This window comes from Stegodyphus dumicola, chromosome 3, assembly GCF_044657685.1.
Source record: "Stegodyphus dumicola isolate Sdum_Otavi_A_Nest chromosome 3, ASM4465768v1".
Taxonomy (NCBI): Eukaryota; Metazoa; Arthropoda; class Arachnida; order Araneae; family Eresidae; genus Stegodyphus; species Stegodyphus dumicola.
In genome coordinates, this window is record NC_140770.1 from 38,436,100 (window position 1) to 38,463,160 (window position 27,061).

The 27,061-nt window shown below is 33.6% G+C and overlaps 1 protein-coding gene across 1 annotated transcript in view; it reads left to right on the forward strand.

Moving 5' to 3' along the window:
- The first annotated feature begins 7,312 nt into the window (after positions 1-7,312).
- Positions 7,313-27,061, forward strand: part of LOC118187699 (endothelial cell-selective adhesion molecule-like) — a 148,186-nt gene continuing 128,437 nt past the window's right edge. The window contains exon 1 of the mRNA XM_035357976.2: positions 7,313-7,512. The gene's annotated coding sequence lies outside the window, so the exon portion shown is untranslated. The remainder of the gene's footprint in view (positions 7,513-27,061) is intronic.

The following is a 27,061-nucleotide window of genomic DNA, read 5'->3' on the forward strand; positions in this document are numbered from 1 at the left end:
TGTTATTTTCGTACCCTGGCCGTACACTGATTACCAGCTGTCACATAGTGAGTTAGTGTCCGTTGTAGGAAGACTGTTTTTTGGGAATCAAATTATATATTTGAACAATAATCTTCATTAAAAAATTTTTAGACACGAAGCTAGTTTCCTAGATTGTCTATGACCTGTACAGCAGATAAAATTGAAAGAACAAGACAGGAAGGACTGGGTGGCATATCATAATTTCACCAATGGTTGTACAGGTAAAATCTCACCACCCTAACTGCACAACTCAGCACAAATATTAATAAACAACATTCTGTGGTTGAATTCGAGGATCTCTCACCACTCTTCTCCAGCCATCAAACCTCTCGAATGGACTTTTGGCTCATTAATATTTCAAGTGTCTCCAAGCCACACAAATACTATATACTTACAAATATTTATCCCTTACCTGGGATTCGAACCCGAGCCTGTCATCATGACAGCTAGCGTCGCTAATCTGTATATCGATCATGTGGGCAGTCTGAAAGCTTTTGAGAAATCTGAGGAAAATGAGAAATGTTCTGGAGTCAAAGCATGTCTGAATAGACTCAGTCTCAAGATTAAAGACCGTGCTTTGGAAACCAAGAGGTAAATAATGAGAGAAAATAGGGCTGAAGGTAAGGGCGCTGGCTGCACCCTCCTTACCAAGCTTGTAGCCATCTGTGTAAATATGTAGCCATTCATTATTTTGATAACATTCTTCAATCGTCTCTATCGCTAGAGGAAACAGATTTTTTTGGTTTCAAAACGATCTCCGAATATCTCAGGTAGATAAAGGTCCAATCGCAAAGAAATACCTCGGATTTCAGGAGAAGCACGGGTTGCAGTAAGGTAAATATGTCAAAATTTAACTCATATTTAAATTTATCAATAAGAGCAAATTGAACAAAACCTTGCTGAGATTTACTTCTTTCTGCCCTGTGAATTTTCTGAAGAAGCTTTAAGCTCGAAATTTTTATCTTATGAGTCATGAATATATGTCAGTATAATTCAGCGTAGTTGTCTTCGCAAAGACTGCAACAAGGCGAAGAACCTGATATTACAGACTCTCCAACCTGTTTTGCAAATTGTCAAAGGCAGTTATTAAAGGAATTTCAATTTCAGCTATTTCAAAACCGGCTTAGAAGCATTTTGTAAGAAATATGAAGAAAGCATAAGCAGAGCAGGTTCCGGCTAGGTGTTTAATTACATTAAAATAGTTATTTATTCTTAACTTCAACTCTCTTATCTAGGAATTTCATGATAACTTCCTGTCTAAAACGACTATCAAATATTTAAGATTTATCATTTATCACCTTGCTTGCAAAATCTCAGCATTCCGAAAGATTCATCAGAATTAAATAGGGTTTATTCCATACACAGCTTTCAATGATACAAAATATATTAAATTTACAAAGTAATGCGAGAGTACTGAATTCCAAAAATAAGGTGAAGCAACGACGTACACATTGAAATTAGAACTCCCATGTGACACTCAAATGGATTTTGAATGTGTACCTGAGGAATATTATTTATATCCGAGCCCAGAATTGATTGGTATTGGCTCAAGCAAGTTGCATACCCGTGAAATCCTAGACAGTTTCTTAAGGCGACTTGTCTGATGAATAGCCAAGACAAGAGAGAATATATATCTGACATGTTGGAAAAAGTCTTGAACAGTTTCATGAATATCGGATTAGACATTGTCTGTTAAAATATATCTTAAGGAATACGTTGAATAAAGGGTAAGTCTTCAGTCTCCACTATACCTTCTTGACATAACGGTTACAGGTGAAAATACCTTCAGATCTTAATGAATGAGATATTTCATCCTAATAAGTGTGCCTAAGACCAACACGTTTGGTAGTATTACGCAGAATCCTGCGCTCCGAAAGTTGATTCTCATACCTACTGCTTTGTTTTTTGATTATTACATGCTCCGCCCTTAGGCAGTACACGGAAAGGTAGGTACGTCCCTTGGAGGTCTTTTTAAGGGAAACTGGCTTGTATACACGTTACATATGGGGAAAACCACGAAACCGCCCATGCAGCCAGCCCGTTTGCCGGGACTCGAACCCCGGACCGAACTACCAGTGTTCAGCGGCTTCTACCTCTTGGCCGCTGGTAGGCCTACCTATCGCATTTAACGCGAATCTGACCATTGTTGCACTCCAAAATGAAGTAGGATTCATCGAAAAAGGCAATTTGCAGCCAACGTTACATCAGTGGCAATATTCATGAGCCTCAGGTTTGTCTCAGAAGAATCCTCTGCAAAGGAATGCAGACACGCAATACATAGCTAAATAGACGCTAACGATCTGTTGGAGCTGACAGTGACACACTGAGTAGCAATGCTCAAACGTAACGTGAAATGACAAGATGAACCTGTACGGTCCGACACTATCATATCAAAGAGGCGTCTTTTCCCATGTTGACATAACATTTCGGTGTTTTCACTGTCATGATTAGGACTTGTCCACATCTGCATTTCACTACATTTCACAAACATATCATCGACAAGGCGGTTATGTCTCATAGGAGTTGCGATTTCTTGATAGAAAAAGGTTCCTTCTCCTATGCCTATTATTCGTCTTTTTCAAACATTTTGTTTATATCAAGGCTTTTGTTATAGACGGGGTATAGTAATTCGTAGTAACATGGTTGGCTGACAATGAAACATTACTTTTAATGTTAAGTTTACAGCCCTCCATTTATATAACTAACACGACAATGTAGAAGGAGCTTCTCAGCTTACGTATGCACTATTACTCGGGGATTCTAACATTTGCATGTTATGCCCTGCTATGTACTAATGTAGCAATAAAGTATCTCTTAAATAACAATACAGTACACAGAATATTATTGAATAAGTGTTAAAAAATATATTTCATACTAGTCTATTACTCAAAGATTCATCAGTAGTTTCCAAATAACTTAAGTAGTGTCATTCACGTTATTAAACTGGGTTTAAACGAGCGTGCAGACGCTTAGGAAGCCAGCATTGAAGATATACGAGCTGATATAATGTTTCGGCTTTGCTACGAATTGTTACACATGGCTTAAATTTCGAAACTTACAAATCTATAGCAATACGTTTTTCTGCAGCTCTGAACTACGGATAAGAGAAGTCGCGCATACTGAACCAACAAATACGAGCAAGCTTTTATTAAAATAAGGAGAAATAATAGTTGGACGAAGTCATTATATATCCAAATGACTAATATTTGTTTGTATAGTATCAACCTTCTAATGCATTTCTTTAATCGTAGTAATTGTAAATTATTAACTAATGCTTTTTAGTAACAGAATACTAGTTTCCGAAGCATATCAAACTTTTTCACTAAAACTACTTTTAAATTTCAATGATTTTTAAGTGTTCAAGGTTAAAGGAGATGTTCATTTCTCATTTTATATCAGAAATTAGTATCTTAAAGGAAAGGCATTCAAACGGTCTAAAATTATACTTCTTACTCAAATGATGAGTTAACTCATGAATGCACTTGAAAAGTTCCAAAAAAATTAAAGCACTTCTTGAGCAAAAATAAGAAAGTTAAAATAACGAAACCATCTTATTGCTTAATAGATTGTAATCACTCGTGGCGTAAAATTGGTTCTAATAAAACCAAGGATTTTGCATAGATCTCTTTTATGGTATCTTTAATCATTTATATTGTGGTATGCTGTATCTGAAAAATCTTCAGACTTATCAATATTTAGGTTCTCAGTATTAAACTGCATACCTATAATAATAAGTTTTAAACTAAATATATTACATGAACTTATGGCTGAGCTAAATGCTTAATATTTCAGCAATGAAGAATGACATGCACTTTACACAATGGTAAAACTTAAAGTCATTAATTAAATGAGAATTAAGTCAGACTTTGCATATTGCCAATTGTGTCTAAGATGTATAAATTCTAATTTCCATTCTCCTTTTGAATCTTGCTGAGGTTTAAATTTTTATGACTAACCGCGAAGGCATACATACTCTGATGAAAAATCATGTATCTTAGTATAATTATATTAACCATTTATCACTTATCGATAAAACCCAGATACATTAATTATTAAGTCAAAAAGGCCAAATTAATATATTTTTAACTGAAATTTTGGTTACTGTAATATTTCCCAAAGAAAAACACCACTAGGCAAAATATAGTAGCCAGTATCAAATTGCTATAGGGAATGCGAATGCGTGGCGCAGTACAGCCGATAGCAACAGACCCACTGCTGTATAGCTCCGCTGTCAGGAGTTTTCTACAAAGCAAGTGCCATAAAGAGTAGATGCTTGAGGCTTATAATTAAAGATAAATATTAAATTGCGCAACTATTAGCTATTCTTACTTCCGCAATCCAGTTTTATACTTGAAGGAACAACCGACAGCTGTACGATGCCTCACTATTCGAATTCGCAATATGATGTCATGCGTCATAAATAAGATCTGCAATTCGCGGAAGTTCATGCTTGTACTGATGAACATATCTCAACTTATGATGTGTCAACAAAGCGATATTCCAAGCATTTCACCAGTAGGTGTGTAAAATTGCGTTATTGGCAGCCTGCAGATAGCACCGCGACGTACAAGTACTGTTACAACAAAATGCTAAATTAACTCTTATTAATTTAGAAGTCAAGCAACAAAAATCAGCGTTCTTAATCAGCGTTAGCGATAACTCTTATCTCAAAAGTTTATTAGACGAGTATCAGACCAAGTACCAACCAACACTAAGAATTTCCTTTGCAGACAAATGCAAAGATATATCTAACAAACGCAATGTTCAGACATACGCCGACTGAGACTTAGAGTGGGCAACATATCCACTATGCTATTCGAAATAAGTAAAAATTCTCCCTTTTTCTTTGTCAAGCTGTTTACAAATAATCCCCTTTGTGACAATATCCTTTAACAATATAGATCACTGATCTACAATTAGTCTTCATGCCACTGCCCAAAGTCGGCATCAAGCATGCTTCCATTCTCATCAGTGATGATCTCACAGGACTTCATTCTCTGTCATCAGCGCCTTGAAGAGGTAGACGTCTTCGCTCCACACACACAAACTGTTAGTGTATAAATACACAAACTGTTAGTGTATAAGGTTCCAACCTTAAAGTTATAGCTATGTGTGTGGAACCTTGAGAACTAACTGGTAAGCGAATAATCGCTTTAGCTCAGGAAACAGAAACGTAAACTCAAGAAGGGTTAATTACCCTTCATTGCTCAAAACAAAGATCAGATGGCCCTTTCTCAGGACGTACAGATAAGCCCCTACTTGGGCTTGAACTTAAGAGTACTAAAAAAATCAAACTTAACTAATGCTTACCTAAAAAGATATAGCCGAAGCTATCACAATTCTACAGGAGCTGGCCCCTAAATCTTAACTAACCGACGAAACTATCAAGGGCCTGGAATACGGCCGAGTGTAGTAATAGTGTAGGCAAAAGGCGAACACGTGCTAGTCAGAATCTTTGGCTCTCGAACGAAGTCAGTGGAACTTCGACTTAAGTACTGCTCTTCCTTCATTTGCATTTAACCACGATTCTAAAAACATACTGTAAGCTGAATTTTGAAGGGATAAGAAAGCAGCTTTAACTAAGAATAACTGTTAAAAACTTAGGATAAACCTTACAGGTGATACTGGAAATTTTACCTTTATCCACACGTCAATTCGTATGACTCATGCAAGATAAAGCGCCTGCACAATTTTGAACCATATTATCGGGCCTATCTTAGTCATAAGCTCAATAGTAGGTGCATCGTAGTCATTAGCAAAAAGTAGCTACATCGATGAATTGTCCGATCCCCTTATTCCAATCCATAGAATGTTATAATAAAATATATGAAGATGCAATTTTATGTTCTTCTTGCTGTCATAACAGATGAGTTCCAGTGAACTGAGGATGCCGTCAAACGAGGGAATAACATATACTCCTTTTTGAAGCACGATAACCTATGGAACAATATTCCTTTTTATTCACTCCTGATGAATTTCGTTTCTTTTATTGTCGTATCCACGTGAATTTTCTGTAATTTATTTCACTGAATTCTGTTTCAATATTACAGATTACGGTGTATGCATATTATATTGGTATCAGTTTTTCTCTTTAACATATTTGCTCTGGAGCTTTCCATTTGCTGCTGTTTGTTCCTAGAGTATCAGTTGCGCACCTTAATTCTTGTACCTTTTAGTTTTGGCCAACTAGTTCTGGGATACTTTGTAATGGCAAAAGATGGAATAATTTCAATACAGTAAAAGTGACTTTGTTTTTTAGTGACACACTAAAATGTTTTGGAGGATGAGTGTTGAGCAGATGACAAAAAGAGGAATATTTATGCTATATCAAACTAAAACTTTCCGTTTCTGCACAATGCATTAAAAAAAGGAGTTACTTAAAAATAAAATGAGCACTAGATTTGGATAATATTATCTACCTCAATACTGCATACGGTAAATAGGTAAACACTTCATTATGGTAAAGGAAGCAAGTATTTTGCACTATTATCTATGCTAGGAATAGCTGTCTATACTGGGAAGAATGCTATTTCGAACAAATTAAAAGCAACTTTTCTTATTTAATTATTACATGAGAATAAACACAAAGATATATGTAGTCTTTCTTATTGAACCTGCAGGGTTATACTCTCAGTTTCTGACAATGTTACTGCCAGTGAAAAGGGACATTCTCTTTAACCAGTTTGAAACAAATGATATAGGCTATGAAAGTATGAGGTAATTGTTCTTCTTTTCAAGATTGATTAAATTTACTACGAATTGACGGAAGTCTAGAAAATCAAGTATTTCACAGTTTAAACTAGATTTAAATACAGGAGTTACTAAGAATCAGCTGAAGCGAAATCCTACATCCATATAAGTGACGTTCATTATTTTTTTATCTTAAGTGTGCCATCTAAGAAAAAATAGAATTGCATTTCAAAAATAAAATTAAGAAGATAACATTCGACTACAAAATAAATACTATCATTACTTAGATTATTATTGAACAAATTCGCTTTATTTCGACTTAAATTTAAGCTGTAAACCTGTAAAAATTAAATGAAGTTTTCAGGCATTAATGAAAGAAATGGACTTTTATATCAATGCTTCTCGTCAGCCTTTATTTATATATTTGTCAATGAAATCAGTTGAGTTGCACAAAGAAATTAGTTGCTTAGGTAGGCGCACTGAAGGAATCCTTGCATTTATTCGTTTCGGGAATTAGAAACTGCCACAAGATAGCGCTCGTGTATAGCTCTTAATAACACTCGTGTGAGCGATGCATCTGATGGCACTTCACAACGTTTCGGCTCTCGTCTCGTGCGCCTGTAATGCACTTTTTCCGCGAAAACTTTACCGAGGAATGTTGCGATTTCGTCAACAATCGTGCTAGTTTTAAATGAGGTTTCCGCTTCTTCCTATTTACAGTTCGATTTGAAAATAAAGTTTATTGATGTTTTATTTTCTCCATGATCAGAACCCAAACCTGGAATTAATCACTCTTAAGAGGTATGCAATTTTCTTTCGTGGAGTAAATTTTATAATTTTATACTTCTTCTTATGAAATAAAAAAATTAAATGAAAAAATAGTTAATTATTCTAACTAGTATTAATTCATTTAATATTTTGCCATAACATAAGAGGAGAAAGCAGATATTTGTATACTTATCTGTGTGCTTAATTAGATAGAATTAAAACTATACATGTTTATTGTTTATTTATATAGTTGCTTAATTAATGTCCATTTAGTTTATTTTATATTCCTGAATAAAGGATTTATAGCTAAGACAGGATTACAAAGTCAAAAGTACTAAATAAAATAATTTGAGGAAAATCATGTCTAATTTTTTGTGCAATTAGACAGGCACGTTGTAATAATGTTAATGAAATGTAAAATGTGATTAATTTAAAACAGCTTCATTTCTTGTCTTTCAAATTTTGTTTCAAATTTTTTATTTCGTATAAATATGCACATCTATATAATTTTCCTGTTTTAGTTCATATAACTTTTTTTCGCAAAATTTTATTTTAGATAATTGATTTTGTACGTTTTTATTATATACATAACGTTAGCTAAAGTAAACGTTCCACACAAATTTTATAACATTTTTTATTTCATACATACGTATGTTTTATTTCATACATACGTACAGTTTTCTTTCGCAGATTTTTATTTCAGATTATTAATTTTTACACTTTTATTATATATATATATATAACTTTAGCTGAAGTGAACGTTCGCTATTTTTATTACGTAGTGTAATTTTCCCATTTTTTTAGTTCATATTTTACTTCTGGCTTAGCGAAAACTCTTTAAAACTTTATTTCATACGATTTACAGTTTTCTTTCAATTAACTCCATGAATTAATTTTTTTAATTTCTCATATTATTCTGTTGGGAAGAATATTTTCTAAATTTTTTATTTAGTACTATACAAATTTTTTGTTTCCTATATCAGCTCTGAAGGGGCAAAAACGCAGACTTTTTTATATTATGTTATTCAAAATTTTTATTTTATATTACGGTTTCATATTTTTAAAAAAAATTATATTTAACTTCTTGCTGTAGCAAGAATCATCGCACCCAGCTTTAACGTTACAAGTCATAATAGAGAATGTTTCCATGATATAAGAATTTGACGAGTTCCATAGAGAATCGCATATTTAACAAACATGAGAAGAAAGTGCATTCATGTGTATTTAACTCTGAATTTTTAAAAAAGGATTTATTCATTTCAGTTAAAACATACGGAAATAAAAAGAACCAAATAAATAAATAAATAAAAATATGAATGAAAAAAAGAAAATCTGTATGGATTCAGATTTTAATTGCGCATCAAAGTATTCATTTAGGTTTCTCTATGCTCTCGCTGAGCATTCCAGGAGCATTGACATTGACCAGCGAGCTCATTGACAGCTTGCTGAGCATCATGGATTCACTCCTGCTAACACACTTTTTTTTCTTTTTAACGTAATTACTGAGCTTCGATTTCCTCGCTTTGTTACGCCATATGCAGTCTAGTTCAAAAGCAAAATCATAAAATATTTAAAAACAGCATATCTTCAGAATTTTCGATAGAGTGTAACGAGTTGCCTCACAGCTTTTTTATATTTGATACATTGTTTCATTGTAGACTAGCCGCTCGAGCCACCAGCCACCTAAAAGATTTATTATAAAAAAGAAAATACTATATAATGATTTTAATAAGTCTAGCTAGTATTGTTTCATGAAAGTATTTAATATTTCTAAATAGACATCCGATGATTTAAATGCATTTTTATTTAAATCAATCAGAGATAAAGGTAGAAAAAGTATTTTTAAGCACTGCGTTTATTGCTTTTCAGACATTTGACTTGTTACTCAGTGACAAATTAAATTTGAAAGTGTGTGTGTGTGTGAATATGGCAAAGCCTCGAGGGCTATTTGCCTAAGATGAGGGATGCCTTCGTGGAGGGCTTTCTAAGGGAAACTGGCTCGTATACACGTTACACATAGGGAAAACCATGAAAACACCCATGCAGCCAGCCCGTTCGCGGGATTCGAACCTCGGACCGAACTACCAGCGTTCAGCGACGTTACCGCTCGGCCGCTGGTGGGCTAAATTTGAAAGTTAAATATCTTTTACTGAATGGCAACACACAAGCGCATGGATATAAAAAGTATTCTGTTTGAGGCAGGTGACAACACATTGCTTTCAAATAGCCGAAATTGATGATTGAAAATAAATATTTTATATTTTGCTGAATGGCAAAAGTTTAAAGCACTGGAGATAAAAATGTTATAAGGTATTTCTATAAATTTGTATAAGGTATTTAGCATGCTATCGTGGTAAAACTGGAAGCACGCTCATCACGTGTTCGGGAGGTTCGGAGTTCGAATCCAGCTATTGCATTTCTGGTAGCTTCAGTTTCCTGACAGTTCTAGAACTCTGTAGAAACCTCTTCAAGTGGTGTCCGGATTAAAAAGGTGAGCGAAAGATAATTCGCCATCAGCAGGATTTGGCGTTTGGGCTCCTTAATAACCAACTGCCCTTAAAAGGTGGTGCATATAAGGTTATTTCCTCCCTCCTTTCCGCATGCCTTCGTGGTGTAACTTGAGGCACACTCGGCGCATATTCGGGAGATCCGAAGTTCGAATCCCGGCAAGAGTAATGTGTATTTTACACGTCCCTGCATCAATATAAATTAGTGAAGCTACAGTGTTTCATTTTGAGCAGTATTGGCATTTGTGGCTTTGAAATCTTTGACTGTATTAAATAAAAATTCTTTAACTTTGTACAAAATCTGAAATAAATTTTAAAAAACATTAAATACTATTCCAAAGCTTGACCAAGCCATTGCCAAGGTACATTGCGCAAAAAGCAAAGGGACGGTTCTATATCTCCTGTTCTACTGGACCGTTTGACGAAATTCAAATTGTTCATGTTTCGAAAGCGCAACTTAGGGTATGTATTAGATTTATAAATAGCTTTGTTCTAATATAGGTATTTTGACACAAATTCGGACGTTTTCTGCAATTACATGGCAAATATTTCCATATTTTGTTTCTACGACTCAAATTATGCCAACTTGCCAAGTTTTGTAAAAATCGTACGAGTAGTTTTTAAAAAATTAGCTCTCAAACTTTTAGCTCCTCAATGTTAATTGAATTTGATATATATTTATTAATATCTCTTTTTTATTAAATTTACTTGATTCCTTCTTCCAGAATTCGAAATTTAGGCATAATCTAAATATAATTCGCACATTTTTTATGATTTATTTTTAAATATTTTTCGAAAAATGTTTTTGTATCTATAAAATTTCTGACATCTTAAAGTAGATGTATTTCTACGCACACTTGCAAAAAATTAGAGTTTTTTATTCAAAATTTTCTAAGAAATATATGAATTTACATATTGGAGAGTTTTGAAATTTGGCGTATTTGTTACAAGCGATAATAACGTCAAATGTGGTTTATGCACTTTGTTGAAATTATTTGAAAGTACGAACGATGACTTTTTTACCCGCTCGTGCACAATGAAAATAAAGGAAAGAAAAATAGGTTGCTATAAATTAAGAAGTTCGCCAAGTGAATCATTCTTGGCGCAAACTGAAAAAAATGCGCCAAGATAAATTTTGGAATTTTTCGTAAATGTCGCACCCAATTTTACAAAATTTAATTTTTAGGCATAATTTGAGTCGTAGAATCGAAATATGGAAAATAATTGGCATATCATTTCAGAAAAAGTCCGATTTTGTGTCAAAATACCTATATTAGAACACTGCTGTATATAAATGTACTACATATTCTAAGTCGGGCTTTCAAGACATGAAAAACGCAATTTGAATTTCGTCAATCAGTCCAGTAGACCGAAGAGATATAGAATTGTCACATTTTTCTTTCTGGACAGTGTGCATCATTCCAGAAAAGGCATAATTATGATTAAACCATTAATTACTCTGTTAACAAGCAAATAAATAATTACGTAAAGTTAGTAGTATTAAATACAAGCATAATGAACCTTAAAAGAAAAATAAAATAAAAAGAAAGTTTTTAGATTTCAACAATCGTTCGGAAGGGTTTATTAAGGATTTTCCCGATCTCGCTGAGATTTCAGGCTATCAATATGCTCTTGCACACGCTTCTACTAGAATTGTTTTTGTATTTTTTGCTTTATTATTAAGCATAATTTTCTACACCACATACGGTTCAACAACAAAACCACAAAATATTAAATTCTGCATAGCAGCATATGTTTAGAATTCCCGATGCAGTTTTAAGTTTTGGCATAGATATTTATTTTTTTTTTTTTCAGTCTTTTTTCAATTTATCATATTGTTGAGTGCGTATGGGTTCGTAACAGGCTGAATGTATAAGTCCGGTAATTGGTCAATAAAATTAATTTTTTTATCAAAAGAAATATTTCATAACTTTGGAATTTACCACAAAAATATTCGTACAAGTGTTCATAGTATAATCAACAGGTAGGCTTCAAACTACTGAGAACGTTAAACAGAACGTAATGCAAAGCATATCTAAAAAGAAAGCTAATCCAATCTGACGCTGAATTCGCAACAATAACACATAGCAGTTAACTAAACAACTCAGAGCAGATGCTCTCTCTTCGGCCTTAAATAGTTTTACACCGGCTGCGAAATATTTCTAGTATTTTCTACTACTTGAAATTGCTGGAAAGCAATAAGTGTGGGATTACGGTTTCAGTTAACATAGCGGCCAATTACATTTACTCAATGTTAAATGCGCTTGCCCCTGTATTCAGAATCAAAAAATATTTAAAACAGCATATATTTAGAATTCCCGACAGATTTTTAGAAGTTACCATATATATTTTTATATTCTCTATATTATTTGTTTAAAAACTAGCCGTTAGCGTGGTCAGTCACCTAAAATAGTTATCATAAGAAGGTACAAGTATATAATGATTTTTATGTCTCCATCTAATGTTATTTCATTAAAATATTGAACATTTCTAATTGTACATCGAATTTAATACACGTTTATTTAAATCAATCGCGTTAAAAAGTAGGAAGAGAATATACTTAAGAACTGTGTTTATTGTTTTTAAATCGCTTAGTTTGTTGCTCAATAATTTTTGAAAATAAATTTCAATATCTTAGGCTTTACTGAAAGGCAACATGCTGGCGCCTGGAAGATAAAAGTATTTTATTTCCGGCCTCAGCAACACATTGCTTTCATAGAATCGAGTTTGTTAATTTAAGCTGAAAGAATACTATCTTACATTTTCCCGAATGGCAACGGTCTTGCGATCTTCGCGTATCTTTAGATGAAAATGTTTTATTTCGAAAAGTGTTGCCACTGCTCGTTGAATTTTTTAAACAACAATGCACGAAAGATTTACAAAATATGAAATAAATAATAAAACAAATTCGAAATTTAAAACTCGGGCTTCCAGGTTCACATGTTTGGGTGGACGGTTACGTTATTCAATTGACTCTACATATCACCGCTTTTTTACAATGCGAAAAACATTACATGCAAATTCTTCATTATTTAATTTCTTTAAAAATGCTATAGGGCAATAACATTTAGTGGCAACAATTTGAAAAGTGACACACGTTTTATTATGCATGTATGTAAAATCCTGTTTCGAGACTGATAGCTCCTTTTGGGCTAAGAAATTCGAAATTCAAAATTCGGGCTTCGAGATACACATATTCGGGTGGAGGACCATCTGTATTAAACATTCGATGACTCTGAGTGCCATCGTTTTTCTACAGTGCCAGGAATACACATATATACACACAATTTCTTTGTTATTTAATTTTTTTAATTAATTGGTGGCAAGATTTTGAAAAGAAATTGTAAGCAGAAGTGATAGGTACTGTTACGAATTTTGTATATATGTAAATTATTTTATCGAAGTTACATTTATAATCGTAGTATCTTCTCTATAATATAACGCAAAAATTCTCAAAAGTTTTCAAATTTGGTATGAATTTGGCGATAATTTGGTTCGGTTCCTGTATAGCTGTAATTGTTACCGTGATTAAATAACTGTATTTTATCCCTATATGTAACTGTAATCGATCCCTATATGTAACTACTTTAACCTACCTCCATATAATTTCGAGAAATTGAAGGGATTAGAGATTTCTCGGCGGCTAGAGAAAAACTATATAAGCCCAGACAGAGCATCAATTCTCACAGTCGCAGTACAAGAAAAATTCTATGAGATATTTACGTTTTGAGCTTGTTCTTTTCAGTTCGTTGTTACGATTTTTTCTGAAGAATTTGATCAAGAATTATCAGAATTTGATTTTTGAAAAAGTTTATTTGACTGATTAATTACCTTCGGGTAGAAAATGTCCTTTTATAGGACACCACTCGATAGTTCTGATGAAGAGGACTACCGAAGCGAGCGTTCGTCCAAATCCAACAAGACCTATCCATTGAAGAAAGAGGATTTCATACTTATGGCCAAAGAAAAGAAAAGTAAAGCAAAAAAGGCGAAACTTTTATAAAGAATACGCAGTTAAGTACCCAAATAGGCGTGTATCGAACAATGGTATATCGGGAAAGGGCAACATGTTATTTTTGTCGTGAAAACTATTTAAAATCTTTTATTCCATATTTCACAATGTTTTATTTCATAAATTAAAGCTTCCATATTTACCTTATTTATATCATTTTTGTTGGGGGGGGAAGAACTAGAATTTGTTATTTCATACATAATATTTGACTTAATTTGGTAGTATAAACTAATACCAAATTTCTAACAGGAGTTAAGCAAATTATTACTGTGTATAGACAGAACTCACAATCTGGACAGTCTTAAGAAGGTTTTTTAAAATAAACCTTTCTTTCATTAAAACAGAACGGGAACATAAATGCACCAGCGGTGCTCAGAATTCAGCCAACCATTCGTGGCGATATGAATTTAAAATAAGAGTGCGTTTTAATTTAAAATTAAGTTTAGTAATCAATGACTACACGATTCAATTTAGTGTTTATTTTTAATTTAAGTTGGCTCTCAAACCTTCTTACTAGCTAACCTAGTAACGCAACCTCTTGAGAAAGGGCATTACAGATTTCTACAGTTTCCTGATATCGAAACTTTATATCTTGATATCGAAAATGATCCTAATTCCAATCCATCTTTGCCTTCAGCCTCTAAGGACATTATGTTTTAGTTCTCGTTTCATTAAAAGATGGCACCAGTAGGTTAACTCCTGCCCAGCCATTCTTATCTTATCTAATAACTATATCTTATCTCGTTCATTTGCGCTTTTGCAGCTGAGGCTGATAGTTCGGTAAAACCGTCGAAACTAGTCCTGTGAAAATTTGCAGCCGACCCGTTCGTTCTCGGCAAACATGCTTAGAAGTATAATGCACTGTATATATGCTATATGTATCTATGCATAGCAAGCTGTGAATTGAAATTCACATCTTTTAGAGTATGATAATGGACAAAGAGCAATATTCTATGTTTATGTTGAATACACAAAAGAGTATTCTTCCCGGTAGTGCAATAAAAGCTCTCTAATTTCCAAGTTGTCAATATGAATACATATTCCACTTACGATTGCCTACCGATTTTTCATTTTTCCCTGCTTCGCAAAAGCGTACTCAAAAGTGTTGTAACGGTGGAGAGCAATTCAAGATAATCGAACAAATGGAGTTTATTTATGTTTGGATCATGTCTACTTATAATATTAATTTGTGCTTTTCTACTGCTTATGAAGTCATAAAATTTCAATTACACATAAACCTAATTTATGAGTTCTATGGCTTGTAGATTTAAAATATTTATTAAAAATCAGTTAATTTATTTTCTATTCTTTCTACAGCGGCAGTTCTGCACATTTCGTGAATAAGTTTGGATGATTTAGATGGTGGAAAATTGAGCTTTACGAAACAGTTATTTGGCAACAGCGCATAAATTTGAAAATTAAATTATCATCTAATGCAATTAAATATCATCTACATTAGAAACTGCATATGTGTACAAGTTTGGAATCGAAGACTATGTTTATCCGTTTTCCAAATATTCTTTTATTGGAACTTTTTTATTAAAATAAATGTGAAAATCATAGAATTAGCATTCCAGAGGAAAATAAGTAACTTCACCCAACTAACGCTTTTACTTTAAAAAATGCAGCAAGCGAATACTAGAAGAATATTAGAATAAGTACTTTTAAAACCATTTCAAATTAGTATAATGTTTGTAGACTTAAAAGGCGAAGAAACAAATAATCGCGATTACTTCAAACATCTCTGAATCGAGTAAATTATGTAAGAAAAGCGACATTTTAAGGCTTAATAAAAGTAGCTAAATCTAATATGCATCAATTGTTGTCTAGGCATGAGACAGGGCTCAAAACATGCTACACAATTCCCGAAAAAAATATTTAGGCGAAAATGGAAATATGTTGTAATTTTTGATGCAGCAATTATTTATTTTGGAAACTATAGTAAAAAATATTACGTACAATAAGAAAGAGGAAAAGCTGCAAATTTAATTCCAAGATCAAAAGAAAATTTTAATAAATGATGTATGATTGCTTGTGCCCTTTTTTTCGGCAACGAGAAAATAAAGTGAAAAATATATTTGTATGTAATCGGTATATTTTGCATTATATATTAGTATATTATGCTACGCAGATAAAGTTAGATTAGTTATAATTAAAGTATACACAAATTCAGTATTATACCCGAATTCATCGCAATCCATTTTAAACTGATGATTCAAATCTAATGGCGACGAAAATCTTTAATGCGCTCCCAAATCTTTCTTTATTTCTTTCTCCTCTATTCTTTATATTTTCAAAAATTATTTAAAATCCTTCTTAGGTAAAAAGATGGATTTCGCTGTTTTATCTACCAAGACCTCAGAGAATACAATTCCACAATGACGAAACTAAAATACAAATCATATCTTGAAAAAATGGCAAAGGTATTAAATTTAGTTATTTTGTTCCTGTTCTTTCAAAGTACTCCGATGTTTTACTGATGGATTGCTTTACTTTTGGAGCGATAAAAAACGCTTTCTAAAGTAGTCTTAAAAGAATGTAGTGACTGAAACGGGCGAAATACCACTCTTGTCTTTGAAATCAAAATTTGACATTACTTAACCAGAACAGACATCAAAATATTAAGTAATATATTTTTCTTGTTAAAAGTAATAATTATAACGTAGAGCCTTCTGAATATGATTCAAAATTATTTCTATGGATTAAAGCTAGTTATAACGATTTACTTATGACTAAGGGCAATGATAACTGCTTATCCTGTATTGTTATAGAAGAAATATATATATATAATTTTCTTCTATAATATATATGTATATTTAAAGAGAGAGAGAGAAAGAGAAATATTTATTAAAACGGGATCTGAAGAAATTGAAATATCTTATTCAATTTTGCAAAATGAAATGAGGATTTGCCCCTGAAATAGCAAAATTTCTAATACAAACAACCATTATAAAAACAAATAAGAATAATATGAAAGCTGTTCTAAAATACTCAAACAAACCAAAGCAACGTAAAAAGAAATTCGTCCAAATAACGACCTCGTAAGAAATGCGAGCAAATAAAGGAAGATGGCTTTTACATCTTTAGGAATATATTACTTTCGTAATTAATTTCTTAACAAAATTTTTCCGCTTTCGCATAACTGCAATCCAATTTAAACTCACATTCACCTCCCACCCACATATCACATGACCTGCTACACCTCAGTTATTCAATCCCTTAACAAATTCGTGCTTATTTTGGCTCCACGTTTTCAAAACAATCCTAGAGAATTTATTCTTTATTAATTGTGATTCTTAAAGTACTAATTAATAAAAAAATTAATTAGTTTAATTAATGAATTAAAATAATTAGTCTTATTTAATTGTAAAAACATTTATATGTTCATTATTTTTACTGTTTTAAAAATTTATATATTTTTCCTCATTATTTTCTCTTTTACATAAAATTATAAAGGATTCAAAAATTTTTAAGTTCAGTACAATTTACAATTTTTTCTAGTTTAAAATTTGGACGCAATATTGTTCTTACTTTGATTATGTTGTTCCCAATTTAAACATTCTTTTGTTTGCATCTACATTGTACATTATGCAACATTTTATTACTTTTGTTTTTAAGTTAAAATAACGTCGGCAAGTGTCATTTATTGAGTTATAAATTAAAATATTTACACATCTCATAACATTCAGAAACGTTATATTGGATTTCCTATAATGAAACCAAGTTGGTTGCGTTGAAATTGGCCATTCCCTTGAGAAGGAACGGATTCAAAACAATAATATTCCGTTCCAAGTTTTAGCGTATTAGCTTACGTTTTAAACATAGTTGTTTTCAGCTGCTGGTTTGTCTGCTTATTTGATTCTTCCATTTATTAAGAGAATTTTTTTTTAGTATTTTCTTCCCTTTTTTACTTCCTTGTCCGAAGTAAAGGAAGTATTGTAATCGCCAAATATTTCGGCTAACATTTCAACGAAACTATCTATTTTGACCGCTCTCGAATCCCTTTGAATGTTAGTTTTGCGTGGTATGTGTATGTACGAACAGAATAAAGGACTAGGTTGTACACTATTGATTATAAAACGGATTGCGAAAGGATTTGTTTTTTTTTTTTTGTGATGTCTGTAAGGATGTAAGTATGCATCTCTTATAACTCAAAAACGATTAGCCATAGAACGTTGAAATGTAACATCTAGTTGTACAACGTTTTTGTTGCAATCGGTCGAACTAAACGTGTATATATACAGGGTGTTTCAGCAAATGGGTTACAAACTTTTAGGAGAGATAGAGTACACCTAGACGATGGACAATCACATAACAATGCATGGTCGAAATGGTTTTCCTGGCGCGGTAGTAACAATACAAAACACAAGAAAAGAAGAACATGAACAAGGTGAGTAAACATGTTTATTATGCTTAATACAACATAAGTCAAGAAATAAGAAAAAAATAGACAACTATGTGCATCACGCATGGAAGATGCATGACGCACGGTTCCTGCATCACAGTCCGGGTTCGTAATTTTGAGCACCTTCTTTGATGACGATCGTTGTCCGTTTTGTTCTCATTTCCTAGTTTTTGCTGTACTAAGCATAATAAATATGTTTTCTCACCTTGTTCATTTCTTTCTTTTCTTGTGATTTGTGTCGTTGCTTCCGCGCCAAAAAAAGCGTTTCCGACCATGCATTGCTATGTGTTCTTCCATCGTCTAGGTGTACGTACTCTTTTCTCTCCTGAAAGTTTATAACCGATTTGCTGAAACACCCCGTATATCTATCTATCTATCTACCTATATAATTTATTTACTAAATAATATTGATTAATCTATATATATATATATATACGTACATACATACATACCGACGCGCCTAAGCATTATGATCATCCCCACATGTTACAATGAACTCATCTGGATGACGTAAAGGGCAAGTGATTAAGTGGGAATGGTGTTTAATTGCTGCTGGGAGAAGGTAAGGAATCGTTCTTGCACTTACTTTCGCAAATGATGGGAAAGGCTGCTGATCTAAGCGAATCTAGTAGAGGTTAGATTGTGATGGCCGGGAGACTCAGAACGATTATCTCCGAAACTGCACGACTGGTAGGCTGTTCACGACCTGCCATTCTTAGTATTTATGCAAAATGGATAAATGACGGCGAAGCCAGGAAACATCGAAACTGGACCATGCGTATGTGGAAGACAGTTGGACTAACCGGATGAATCATGGTTTCGCATTCATGATGTTGATGATTGTGTCAGAGTACGCCGTCTTCCAAGCGAACAGTTGCCCCCCCCCTGTATAGTAGGTTACAAAGGTTGGTGGTGGCGGTATTATGCATTGAGGGACGTTCCGTTGGGCGGGTCCGGGACTCTTAGTTGTGGTAGAACAGATCATAAAAGCTGAGGACTATCCGAACATAACAGCATATCAGCTGCACCCTTACATAGCATCTGTCTTCCCAACTGGAAATAGAATCGTGCAGCCGGACAACAAGGTTCGAATTGCGTTGTAGTGGTTCGAGGAGCATTAGGATGAATTCCAATTAATTGTTTGGCTATCTAACTCGCCGGATCTTAACTCGATAGACCACATTTGGGATGTCGTGGAGCCGCAGTTCAGAGCTCAAACATCACCGTGTCGGAACTTGGATATTTAATACAACTGACTGGAGACAGCTCCAGTCATTTACCAAGAACTTGTGGCATCTATGCTAAGGCGAGTTGTAGCCTTTTTGCTGGCCAAAGTTCGCACAACGCGTTATCGAGTAGTTGGTCATGATATTTTGGCTCTTCAGTATATATATATATATGTATATATGTGTGTGTGTATGTGTTTATGGGTGTACTCACCTTCTTAGTCGGCTGGGTGAGCAGCGTATTTTTATTGCTATACATTAGTAAATTGTGCATTTATTCTTTAAAAGTGATTTAATTACGTTGTTCTTATGTTCCGGTTAAAATTTTTATGTCATTAGTTAATCCATATACGGTAGTTCTGGAATTATCAACAAAGTAATGCGGGGCCTAACGTGGCCACTATCGGTTCGCATTTGAAACTCTTAGTAGTATAGTGAATTAAGTCAGTTTGTGCACCAACTTCAGTGTCTTTTTGGCAAGTAGGACCAAAAGTAAACTTTAAATTTTAGTATTTCGAAATTTTTGTCTTTCTGCCCGTTAACTGATTTGCTTGTTTTTGCGTAGAAACTCTAATTTTAATTATGAAAATTGTTTTTAAGCTGTTTCTAATTTATTCTGTGTTTTAGAGTTTTTTGTGTTTCACGATTTTTCATTAAGATATTTTTAATTCTTATGTATTTTTGCTTAACCGCGGAGTGAGAACTGAATTGATGAGAAATATATGTAAAGAAATTCGAGGAAATAAGTTTAAATGAAGTAAAATAAAAATGTGTATAATTTAAGGGGCCGTAGAAAAAAGTCATGTGATATCCGCGTCAGATTTTTTTATAACATTTATAATTTTGGATTTGTGTTTGCTATATATATATATATTATTTGGGACTGAAAAGTTTGAAAAAATTGCGAAGTTGGTTTCAGAAATCGTATCCTTTAATTAAAGTTGCAATTACGATTCATTTTATATTATGGAATAAATATATTAAATTTTATTTGATGTTTAAATTACCTTAATTTCTTTCTATTAAATATATCTTATATATATATATATATATATACGAGGTGTGACACACACACAGAAAAAAAAAGAGACTGTGTAGCTTGAAAAAAGAGTGGAGTTGGCAACAACTGTTTTGGTGACGTCATGCCACACACCTTCTCTATCCATGAGGCCAGTTTCGACTTAACCGATCACGCCAGTTGGGAGTACTTTGTTATTGAGTGCGTCATTCTGGCGGAAAAATGTCTAATGCAAAAACCGAACAGCGAATCAACATCAAATTTCTTGTGAAACTTAAGAAATCAGCCACGGAGGAAACATTTCAAATGTTAACCGAAGGTTATGGAAATGAAACTTTGTCTCCTGCACGTGTGTTTGAATAGCATAAGCGGTTTTTAGGGAAAGGGACAGTGTGGAAGATGATGAACTTGCTGGGGGCCCTCAGAACATTCATCAGGATTGAATGGGTTTCCAGTGGTTAGACTGTTAATCAATCCTAAAGCATTGAAGTACTAAAAAGACTTCGTAAAAAAACTAGGAAAAAAAGTCACAATTGGAGAGCGATGAATGGCTGTAGCACCAGGACAATGCGCCCGCTCTCACGGTCCTCTCCTTCGAGCAGTTTCTGACCAGCAAAAACATTACTGTGATGGGGCATCCTCCTTATTCACCTGACTTGGCTCCATGCGACTTTTTTATTTCCTAAAGTTAAATATTGCTTAAATGGAATCCCCCCATTTTACCACAGTTGAAGATGTTCAGGCAAAAACGGAGAATCTCCTGATGGTCCATCCGAAAACTACTGCTGGTAGAACTGTTACCAGCAGTGGCAGCACCGAATGCAGAAGTGTGTGGATATTGAATGTGACTACTTTGAAGGTGATTATGGCTCAGAGAACTGATTCTGTAAGGACCAGTCTCGTTTTCTTTTATTGATTGATTTGATTAATTGATTTTTGATTTATTGGATCAAACTCGGTTTTTTTTTGGTCACACCTTGTAAATGTATAGTGTACATATATACATATTTTAAAACGAAAGATCTTGAAACCATTTACGTGCAAAATGGTGCTGTAAATCCTTATAAATCCTTATAAAATGTAATCCTTATAAAATAATTCAAGCATTTCAAAAGTCATCCTTTTCTAAACATGTATTGCTAATTTTAATCTATCATGTCCACACCTGCACTTCTACTCTTCCTGCCAGGTTTACTGGAAGTACAAATTATCTTTAACTAACGAATGACAATCCAAGTTTAGAAAAAGAGTATTGGCAATTCAATTATTGGCGCTGTATATCTCATATTCCTCCCAACTGAGTAGCTACACTGTTTTTAATAAACGTTTAGATTCTGCTAACTCCATTCAGAAATTGCGCTTAAAGTACGTTAGTAGGTTATTTGAATATGGCAAAGCACATTGCGGCTATTCGCCTAAAAGGGAGGGATGCCTTCAGTGTGGACCATTGCAAAGAAAACTGGCTTGCATTAACAACTTAGAGAACTATGAAAACTAAGATGCAGCCACGGCGTTTGCCTGAGTTGTGAACTCCCCGACAAATGACCAGTATTCAACAGCTAAGCCACTGCTGGGCATTGCTTAAATTAGGATCCAGGTTTTTAGTTTCTAATTTACTATTTTATTTATAAATATGTAAAATAATGTTGTCCTTGCATTGCAGGAAGATTAAATAAGTGTTCAGATCAAATAATATTCGGTGTGTCTTACAATCTGAGATTTTAACAATTTTACAATCTGAAAACTGAAATTTTAAATGTTTGGAGTAGTTTACATTTAAAATGATTTTAAACGTTGATTTTTAATCATAAATTTATTCAATCAGAAACGTTATTCTAAATGCTTCTATTGCATGTTCTCTAGCTATATTTCCCTGCGATTATTTTTATTTCCCCAAAATTAAGGTTGCTTCTGAAAAGAAAGTTTTTTTGGCATGGAAGAGACAAATGGAGTACGATATCTACTCTTAGAGGCACGTCAAAAACATATCTCTAGTAGCCTTCTGTTTCATTATCTGTCATCTTGTTGATCCATAATAGATTAAAATTTTATTATGGATCAGCGAGGCCTTCAACATAGTTGAAACTCGATACTTTGCATCATTAGCCGTTAGAATTTCGTCAATCCACCCAATAGAACGGGTGATATAGGACCGTTCTACATTATAAACCCTCGAAGAAGAAGTTCGTTCCTCTACAGCAGTAGTTCTTAACCGGAGATGCCCGCACCCCTGGGGGTGCGGGAATCTATTTTTGGGGGTGCGGGAGAAGCCCCTACCTAAACATAAAAATTATTAAATTTCTTATAATAAAATATTTAAAATCTGCAATAGTGTTCCCAATATTGAAGTTCATAAAAATTGGTAGCACCTAGCTCACTTGTCGGCAAAAGACACAGGAAAGAGCCGGTGCTGATGGGCGTATACACTACGCTACGAAAAGGCATGAAACGCTACAAACGAACGCGAACAGGCAGCTAGGTGACGTAGAAAAGAAAAAAAAAATGTGGGAATACAAGTGGAGAACGTTATCCCAACTTGCGCATGCGCTGAGTTCAATATGTGCTACTCCAATGGAATCTATGGATTCACAGATTTGTATCTGCATCTACTGCGCCTGTGTTAGGTTGAGTCAACTATTGTGTCTGCGACATGTGTATTGTGTATTCTGACTTGTCCAGAAACCTCTTGAGACTAATACATTCTTAATTGCCCGTTCAAGCCGAATAGGATTCAGTAATATTACAAACGTAAGAACATTATATATATTATATTAAATTATTTCTAAATAATTAAATCGACAATAGTGAACCCCACTATGTCAAAAAAAAAAAACGACAATGGAACGATAAGTATGCCGGTTATGGATTTACCTGCACAACCGAAAAGATGGCATGCAACGACCGCAATGCATCTTGTGTTTTAAGATATTTTCAAACAGCAATCTCAAACCATTAAAGTTATTAGAGCATTTCAACAATCTGCATGGTGGCGAAAAAGCGCATAGCATGAACAGCTTGAAGTCAAAGAAGGCTCGGTTTGATGCCAGTGGAACTATCCTAAAATTGTGCGGACCAGCAATTCAAAAAACCTTTATTGGAAGCGTCATATCAAATGGCATATTTATGTGAAAAAAAAAAAAAAAGAAACCTCACATGATCGCTTAAGAGTTAAACCTTCTTCTTTAATTATTGCTAAAACAGTTTTAGATTCGGAAGCACATAAAAAAATTCAACAGATTCCATTATCGAATGATATTATACGATCGCGTATACAAGATATCAGTGAAGATATTGTAATGCAAGTAATTGAAGACATAAAAATCAGTCCACTAAAAATAAGCCTGCAACTGGATGAGTCAACTGATGTTGATAATTGTAGCCAACTTTTGGTATTTGTCAGGTATGTGAAGAAAAAAGAGGTGATAGAAGAATTTCTATTTTGTGAGCCACTAAAGGTGAATACGAGAGGAATTGATGTTTTCAATCGCATCAAAGATTTTTTACTAAATATCAATTACCAATGAATGTGATTGGCTCAATATGCACTGATGGAGCCAAAGCAATGTTAGGCAAAAATTCAGGATTTTTTTCACATATTAAAAGAGAATTACCGAAGTTATAATAACGCATTGGATGTTGCATCGTCATGCACTTGCGTCGAAAGCATTGCCAGAAAGTTTAAATCAACATCTAACTACAGCAGTAAATGTAGTAAAATACGTACATCCGAGGGCGAGCGCTTAATCATCGCATTTTTCGAAGAAATTGGTGCTGATCATACCGTGCTCCTATATCACACCGAAATACGATGGTTATCTAAGGGTCGCATGCTTAACAGAGTTTTTGAATTGCGTGAGGAAATTATTCAATTACTGACTAGTCAAAACTGTTATTTAGTAAAAGATTTTGAGAGTAATGATGCAATGCTGAGGCTGGCCTACTTAGCGGACATACTTAGCCATTTAAATGAATTGAATCTATCAATGCAAGGATTTGGTATAAATATAATAATATCTAGTGAAAAATTATCTTCATTTATCGCAAAATTAAAAATTTGGATACGTCGAGTAGAAAAGGGGAATTTTGCACTTTCCCTTGGAAAAAAATGAAAAGAATACAACTATACCCGACATTGTAATACATTTGAGACGATTGAGGGAATCATTCAATGGATATTTTTCTACCGGAAATATTACCAAAACTCGGAGATGGATACTGGATCCATTTCTATTTGACTTAAATTTGATGGATGATAGTGATCTGAAAAAAGATCAAGTTATTGGAATGCGACTCGCTAGAAAGGTTTAGAAACACTGCTCTACAGTATAAACGTTCGTCAGAAAACCACCGCTGTATAATAGCTGATGTTTCGGCTTATAGCTGTAGCAAGAAAGAATCATAGTCTGACCGGAATGAACGTTCTTTACGAATGAACGTTATTTATCATAATTCTGTGCCTTTCCTGATTGAAATTTATAAATAATTGGAACTTTGCTACTAGTTTAGAATAACCTCTATAACATAACAGTCATATGAGTACCTAGTATAATAAGGGAAAGTATGAAGAAAAGCAAAAATTATGAAGACATTTGTAATTCCCATAGTCAAGAAAAAAATTCTATATTGACACTCATAATTACATTAAAAGTTATTAAGGGAAATAGAAACCCGTGTGTTGCAATCGAGGAAGAAATCGTTGTCAGTCGATAATTTGCAGCTGCTATTACGCATGGAGAATTATTATAGCCTTAATATAGAAAGCTAGATTAACTTTCTTTATATTTTCTTTCCGTAAGAAAAATTAAATAAATGAATTTTCCAATATCCATGCAATTATGAACTCCATACTCAATTTTCCATTGATGAAGAGAGATTAAAAATGGGCTAAAATAAATAGATTCGTTGCATTATTTTAGAAGCAAGGACAATTAAGTGGCTAAGAAAATAGTATACTTAGTTTTTCCCACATAGACAGTATTAATAGTATTACGTACCGTTACTAACGTGCATTTAAGTGCAATTTTGTACTTAAATGTAATTACTCAAAGCACCTACATATGAGCTATAATTATCTCTAACCATATGCATATATTTGTTTCGAAGAAGACAGGGAAAGTTAGAAGAATGTATAATGAAATAATAATAAATGAATGTAATATGTAATTAATTAATATTGGAAAATTAATTAAAGCATTCATAATAATATGATGAAACAAAAAGGCTCTTCAAAACATTTTGCGATCAACGAACATCTGTTTTTGTCGTGCTGATGCATCCTGAGCAATATTTTGGAAATTTAAACTGCATCTTAGGAAGGAAGCAGACAAAAAACTGCTTTGGTTAAAAAAAAAAAAAAAAAAAAAAAAAAAAAACTTAATTTTTAGTGTAATTAAAATTTTTAGTTGTTCCCAGCACAAAAGCAAACCTTAATTAATATATAGATAACTTAATAATTTGTAGTTGCCAGAAAAGCAGCTTTCATTGACTTTTTTGGGGATCATGAGCATCCATGATAAAACTCCTCTTTCGAATACGCAATTCCTAGAATAAAAATTCTGCTAAGAATGGAATACGAGGGTCTCATATACTTTTTTAGAAATACCAAATTTTTTATAAGGTATTTCTCCCTCCTTTCTGCATGCCTTCGTGGTGTAATGGTAGCACACTCGGCGCGTAATCGAGAAATCCAGTTCCAATCCTGGCGAAAGCATTGCTCATTTTTCATGCCTCCTTCTTCTAAATAATAACCTAATGTTTCTACAGTGGCGCCCGAACTAAAAAAGGTGGTGGAGGAAGGTCCTTCACCACCAAGATTCGGCGACTGGGTTCTCTAATCCCCAGTCGCACTTTTAAAAAGGGGAAATTTCTTCCTACTTTCTGCATGCCTTCGTGGTGTAACGGTAGGATACTCGGCGCATATATGAGAGGTCCAGGTTCGAGTCTCGGCAAGGGGCATTGTTTACATTTCATGCGTTCTTATTCTAAATAATAATCTAATATCTCTACATTTTGAAGAAGACTTTCGAACGATACACTCTTAATGACACCATTTTCGAAGATACTATAATACCAGACGTTTATGTCTTATCCGGGATTTGAATCTCAGCCCTCATCATGGCAGCCAGACATTTTATTGAAAGGGAACTTTCATAATTGAATTTAATATTAAGTTTGTCGGTAAACTAACATAAAACATCTTATAATGAATTAATTTTAGTTTATACTTTTTGTAAAAGAAAACGTTTTCGTTCGAACAAACTGATATTCAACTGCTTACCTTAGATCTTAGATAACAAAGAAAAGGAAAAAGTTTAGAAAGAAAAATTACCACGAATTTCTGCTTTGGCTGTAATGCAGTTTTGGAACGTCCTTCATTTAAAATGATGAAAATGCTTAATATTTTATTTCATGCTT